The following is a 6,484-nucleotide window of genomic DNA, read 5'->3' as shown; positions in this document are numbered from 1 at the left end:
TCTCCTCTCCCTATATATACACGCATATGTATGTTGAGGTGGGCTTGGCTGCAGTTGGTAATTAATCAAGAATAAGCTCGTTAATGGGCTGGGCTATGTTTGGCAGCAACAGATTGTTTTAAAAAATGTCCTCCAAGTGTTCCTTTGAAGTGAAGCGAAGCACCAAAATTGCTTGGCTTGCAGGCTTTAATGGCACAAAAACTATGCCAACAAATTAATTTTCTCACCACCACCTCCACACCTCAGCCAAATAATAATAAATACACCTCAGCAAATGGTTCTTTTCCCAACTATTTTTTTTAAAAGTTGCTTTAATTGTGGATTATCCCTCTTCAGCATCTTACTTCAAAGCTCCCTATTTTCCTTTCCTCACATCATTGGCTTGAAATCCATAGTGCCTCCGAGAGCTATGATGAATCGCATGTAATCCCTGAGGTGATTCTGGTGCAATTCTCTTTTTTGCTCTCTTTCCCAGATAGCCATGGAATGACATTCAACTTCTTTTGGAACAAGAACAGTACATTTCTTAGCCCAAGGCCAGTCCCAGCAGCTGCCCTGGCCAACAGCATTTGCTGTTTCTGTCGCTGTAGTTGAAAGGACAGCCTTTCCCCAGGAACCTTGAGACATGCCAAAGGAAGGCCTAACAATGCTAGAAAGCAGCAGTTCCCCAAACATCAGAGGACTTTTAAGCAGCAGAACAAGAGGTCCTGGAAAGGAGGCTTGTTCATTTCTCGCCCTACATGTGCAGGAGAGAGAAGGTTGAGTCCGTGCAACCTTAGTCTATGCAGGTGTTAAAAAGGAGCCCAGCAGATCTAAGCCAGGGCTCTGCCTGAGCCAACCTTGCTGCCTACAACAGGCACAGAATCCTCTGCAACATGTGGCTGACCTGAATGCAGTGGAATAGAAATGGGGGAGAGGCACTGGATGCTGGTTCCCCACCATCTACACACTGGGGGTCATGTCTGCAGAAGAGAATCTTCTCTAAGCATGTAGGCTTCCCTCCATGATGTGGTGTGGAAACCTGCCCAGTCAGTGTTTACATTACAGTCTCTCCCTTCCACATGGTTAAAGAGGATGCATGAAAGAGTCTGTGGATCCTTTTGATTATTTCAAAGTCAAAAACTTGAAAATTGCTACTCTAAAGCAGCGGTAGCCTACATGGTGCCCTCTGAATGCTGTTGGAGTCCAACTCGCATCAGCCCTAACTCCAGGAAGGGTAATGGTCAGGGATTAAGGGAGTTGTAGCAACATGGAGGCAGTGAGAGATTTTACTTTCTTGGGCTCCATGATCACTGCAGATGGTGACAGCAGCCATGAAATTAAAAGACGCCTGCTTCTTGGGAGAAAAGCAATGACAAACCTAGACAGCATCTTAAAAAGCAGAGACATCACCTTGCTAACAAAGGTCCGTATAGTTTAAGCTATGGTTTCCCAGTAGTGATGTATGGAAGTGAGAGCTGGACCATAAAGAAGGCTGATCGCCGAAGAATTGATGCTTTTGAATTATGGTGCTGGAGGAGACTCTTGAGAGTCCCATGGACTACAAGAAGATCAAACCTATCCATTCTTAAGGAAATCAGCCCTGAGTGCTCACTGGAAGGACAGATCCTGAAGCTGAGGCTCCAATACTTTGGCCACCTCATGAGAAGAGAAGACTCCCTGGAAAAGACCCTGATGTTGGGAAAGATGGAGGGCACAAGGAGAAGGGGACAACAGAGGATGAGATGGTTGGATAGTGTTCTCGAAGCTACCAGCATGAGTTTGACCAAACTGCAGGAGGCAGTGGAAGACAGGAGTGCCTGGCGTTCTCTGGTCCATGGGGTCACGAAGAGTTGGACACAACTAAACGACAAAACAACAACAAAGCAACATCTATGCATCTCCATCTGCTCTGCAGATAGGTGTTTTGCTTTGTTTTCAAGTCCCCCAGTGTCATGAATCCAGTGATGCATAGAGACAAGCTTTGTGATCTTCCCACCATCATTCTGCAGGGGAGAATATGTACACCTACTTGTATTCTCCCTGACCATTAGCCATGCTGGTTGGGACTGGTGGGAGTTTGGATATCTGGTTGGCCTAGTTCTCACAAAAAGATAACTATCCACACACTGGTTTGGGAGGTGCAGATCAGGTGCGTTCATGTTGGAATTCACAGAAATCAAATCACTCTACCGTTCCTACTACTGCCTGGTATGACACGGGGGGGGGGGTGCTACCTGAATTTATGGACACTATGTGATTTCTGTACCTGTTCTAGATTTGAGTTTGTGTTTTGAGAACTTTTTGTAAGCCACTTGGAGAGCCTCTCTGGGCTCAGAAATGGAACAGAAGCATTCTAAATCAGAGGTAGCCTGATATTTGTTGGACCACAGCTCCCATCATCCCCAAACAGCATGGCCAGAGGTTATGGGATGATGGAAATTATAGCCCAACAACTGGAGAGAACCACATATGCTATCTGTGTTCTAAATAATATGATAAAATTATCATATTATCTACCACTAGTGGTAATAGTGGTAGTGGAATACAGAACACCCGTGGTCTTATGTACAGTAAAGCATCTTATGCTACAGGTGAAGAGCTCTGGTCCTTCGTACGTTACAGGCAGATGCCACAGTGCCAACAGTACTAAACAACCTGGCAGAAAGCCCACTCCTTGGCAGGATATTAACCTCATTATTTGGAAGAACCTGCCTTGGCCTGAAGCAATGTATTATCTGAGTAGGCAGTAATGTTGCACACAACCAGTCAAAAGCAGCCAAATGTGGGGGGATCCAAGGCAGGTGGGTCCTATCAAATACCATCCCTGGGGAGCACATTGTTTCATGTTTCATGTTCCAAGCTGGAGTTGCTTCAAACTGCCATGTGCCTGAGGGGGCAAAGAGAGGGATGTTTATTAAAAATCTAATATGAGGTGTTGGGGGGGGGGGAGGAATTCCACTGTTGCCTCATGACCTGATTATTCTATAGCTTCTTGATAGGTCTCATTCTCAACTACCAGTCTTTTATACCTTTTCTTTGTGAGTATAGCCACAGTATAGCCTGGGGAGAGAACAGCAAAGACCTGGTGAAGAGAGCACAGCAGAGGTTATATTTTCTGAGAATTCTCCGGAAAAACAATCTCTCAAAGGACCTGTTGATGGCATTCTACCATTGCACTGTGGAGAGCGTACTAACTTATGGTCCGTGCGTGTGGTTTGGGAGCTGCACGACCAGGGAAAAAACAATGCTGTCCAGGGTTGTAAAGACTGCAGAGAGAATAATTGGGTGCGCTCTTCCCACCTTAGATCAAATCTATGCTGCCAGGTGCCATAAGAAAGCGGCAGAGATAGCACAGCATAGTACGAACCCTGGAAATGATCTCTTTCAGCTTCTGCCTTCTGGAAGGAGGTATAGGGTTATAAAGGCCAGGACTAGCCGCCTGAGAAACAGTTTCTATGCAAATGCAATTCTGGTTCTAAATGCAGCATAAGGGGTTTCTATAGTATAGTGTATTTTAAAATGGGGTTTTAGAGTTTTTAGGGGTTTTTGAATGTTTTATGTAGTTTTGTAGTAGTTTTATGTAGTTTTTATGTAGTTTTGTGGTAGTTTTATGTAGTTTTTATGTAGTTTTATGTAGTTTTTCAATTTCATTGTCCTGCATGGGACAATGACAATAAAGATATATCATATATCGTACAGGTTGTGTGCGTGTTGCATCTTCCTGTTTTTAAGGAGGTCTCCTACTGGCATCATTAAAGTAAGGATATGCTTTAATTCTGGAGGGTGAGAGGGATCAAGAATATAGTAAAAACATATAAACACATATCGGGGCCAGCCTACCCATGAGGTAGGCTGAGGCAACCACCTCAGGCGGCAGAAGCTCAAGAGGCAGTGCACCCCTAACTGCCCCCAGTGTCACTGTACTGGGCAGTTAAGGGGGGCATTGGGGGTGCAGCAACATCAGAGCAGGGAGGCGCCTTCCCATTTTGTCTCAGGTGATTTCATGCGCTGCCATGACACATAAGGTATAGCGGCAAGCGAAGCCAATCTACACATTCAGAAAGAGCGCATGGTACAACTTTCCACAGATAGTACCACTTTGGACTCAAATGCATGATGGAAGGGAAGGGGGTCACATATATGAATTCTCCCCAATGCAATAATTACTTGTTCATAGAAAATTAAGATTTCAGGATGATTAAGGTGATAAAACATGTGTTGGCAATGATGACTTCTTAATAAGCAGAGACTTTTTTATGTAGGAAAGCGTTCAAATATGACTGCTGTCACCAGTCCAGAGGACTAGATGGCTTTCTTCTCCCCAAGCACAGAACAAGTTCCATTCTGGAATTGTGTATCAGGAGTTCTGGTACAGGGGTTGGCGTATGACAAATGTAGGGCTGGCTCACATACAACTCTGGCAGTGATGGTCTTTAAACATAAGGAACATGTAGGAAATAATCATGTGATATTCACCCTCAGGCTTGTGCATGTGTGCAGATTCCATCCACCCAAAGAGGTGTAAGCATGCATGCTTCACATCACACACTATAGGAACATAAGAAGCCACCCTGCAAGAGGCCAGATTATTTGTCCATCTAGCCCAGTATTGTCTACCCTGATGGGCCCAAATGTTCCTCAGTCAGAGGTCTTTCACATCACCTGCCATATGAATATTGCTTTTTTAAAAAAATGGAGAAGGGAGTTAAATCCAGGACTTTCTGCATGCAAACAAATGCTCTGCTGCTGAACTATGATCCCTTCCCTATGTTCTGTGTCAGGGATAAGAGTCCTGTGACCCACCAGATATTGGTAGACTCTAACTCGCACCATACATACAGACATACCTGCAATTGTACGCCACCTTTCTGCAGTTCAAACTATGCTGCAATATGGCCAATGGTTGATGGCTGATGGGGGTTGTCAAACTGCATCTAGAGGGCCATTCCCTACCCCTACTCTACGTGGGAGGGAAGGGAAGTTGTAGGTGAACCACAAACTCCGCCTCACCTCACTGTACATCAGGGAAGCCAACTTGAATAAAATATTGGGGAGGGAGGCCAGGTAAGCCATGCCCCACATAATACATCACATGACACGGTGCATGCACACCATTTGAATAGCAATGCCCATCGATTGGGGGGGGGTCCTGGCACCCTCAAATATTTTATTGAGGGGGGACAAAGACCCCTCGGCCCCAAGGAGTTGGTGCCTATGATGTACATAGAACACAGATGCCAGGACTATATGTGAGTGTGACATGCCTCTTTTCCCTAGCTAATGTATGGATAGATGAAAAAGATGCCATAATAAAAATGGTGAGATTTCACAGTAACTTATAATTGCCCATGAGCTCAAAGACTTTCTGTGATGGTGAGAAGTGTCCAGTGCTAGGCACCTTACCCAGGGAGGTTCAAGCCCCACCCTGAACTCCAGCCACCAGCCTCTGAGTAGCCCTGTTCATCTATTACAGATGTGTAGCACACTCCTGTGTTGATCGGGGAGCAGTCTTGTACTACAGTCCCTGATATCACAAGCCCCACCCCTGAAATCCCCCCCCCCGACATCCACCCATTGAGCATTCCTACTTTCAAAAGGTGAATGCCCAACACCCATGTAATGCCTGGCTAGGGCTTATTGGCTGGGTCAGCAGGCAGTCCCTAACTTTAGTGTAGGCACAACCAGGTAGCTCAGGAGGTTCATGCCGTTTGCTCACTGCTGAGATAACATATGCTCTACTCACAGCCAATGAGGAAATGGGATTCCATTGGGGATGTTTTCCATTGGGATTCCATTGGGGATTTTTTCTCATTAGTCATTGCAGAAAAGTGCATTCTTGCTAACTTTCTGTCCTCCAGGGATTTTCTCTTTTGGGATGGGAGCTATAGATGGGATGTTCTATCAGTCCCTGACCCCTCCCCCCTCCTCAAAAAACCTGGGAGATCGTATGTTCTCACAAACAAGCATTGGTGGGCCTGTGATTCTTTTCTCATTCTGGGATTGTGCCATACAAGCCCATCAGTAAAGTGAAAGATCAGTACTTTTGGGGAGGTCCTGACATCCCAGAAGGAAAGTACAGTGAGAGAAAGTGATGGGTGATTGGGCAGTGAGTCCCTCACCCAAAGGGCTATAATGGTAGCCAGGCCCACTTTAGATGAACTCAGACTTGCAAGATCAAACTGTCTGAATGGGGGAAGCGGAGAGAGAATGTGTGTTAGGGAGCCATTCTGAGCTGCTGTGTCACAAACCATTTTTTGCAACACAAAGCAAGCAACAGTGCAGAATAATATTGGCAGCATATTACTATCCCAGCACACCACAGATTTATACAGTTGTACCTCTTGTTATGAGGGCGCTGTGGGTTAAACCACAGAGCCTAGGACTTGCCGATCAGAAGGTCGGCAGTTCGAATCCCCGCGACGGGGTGAGCTCCCGTTGCTTGGTCCCTGCTCCTGCCAACCTAGCAGTTCGAAAGCACGTCAAAGTGCAAGTAGATAAATAG

Source organism: Podarcis pityusensis (genome assembly GCF_964106645.2).
Source record: "Podarcis pityusensis genome assembly, chromosome: 2".
Lineage (NCBI taxonomy): Eukaryota > Metazoa > Chordata > Lepidosauria > Squamata > Lacertidae > Podarcis > Podarcis pityusensis.
Note: the sequence above shows the minus strand (reverse complement) of the source record.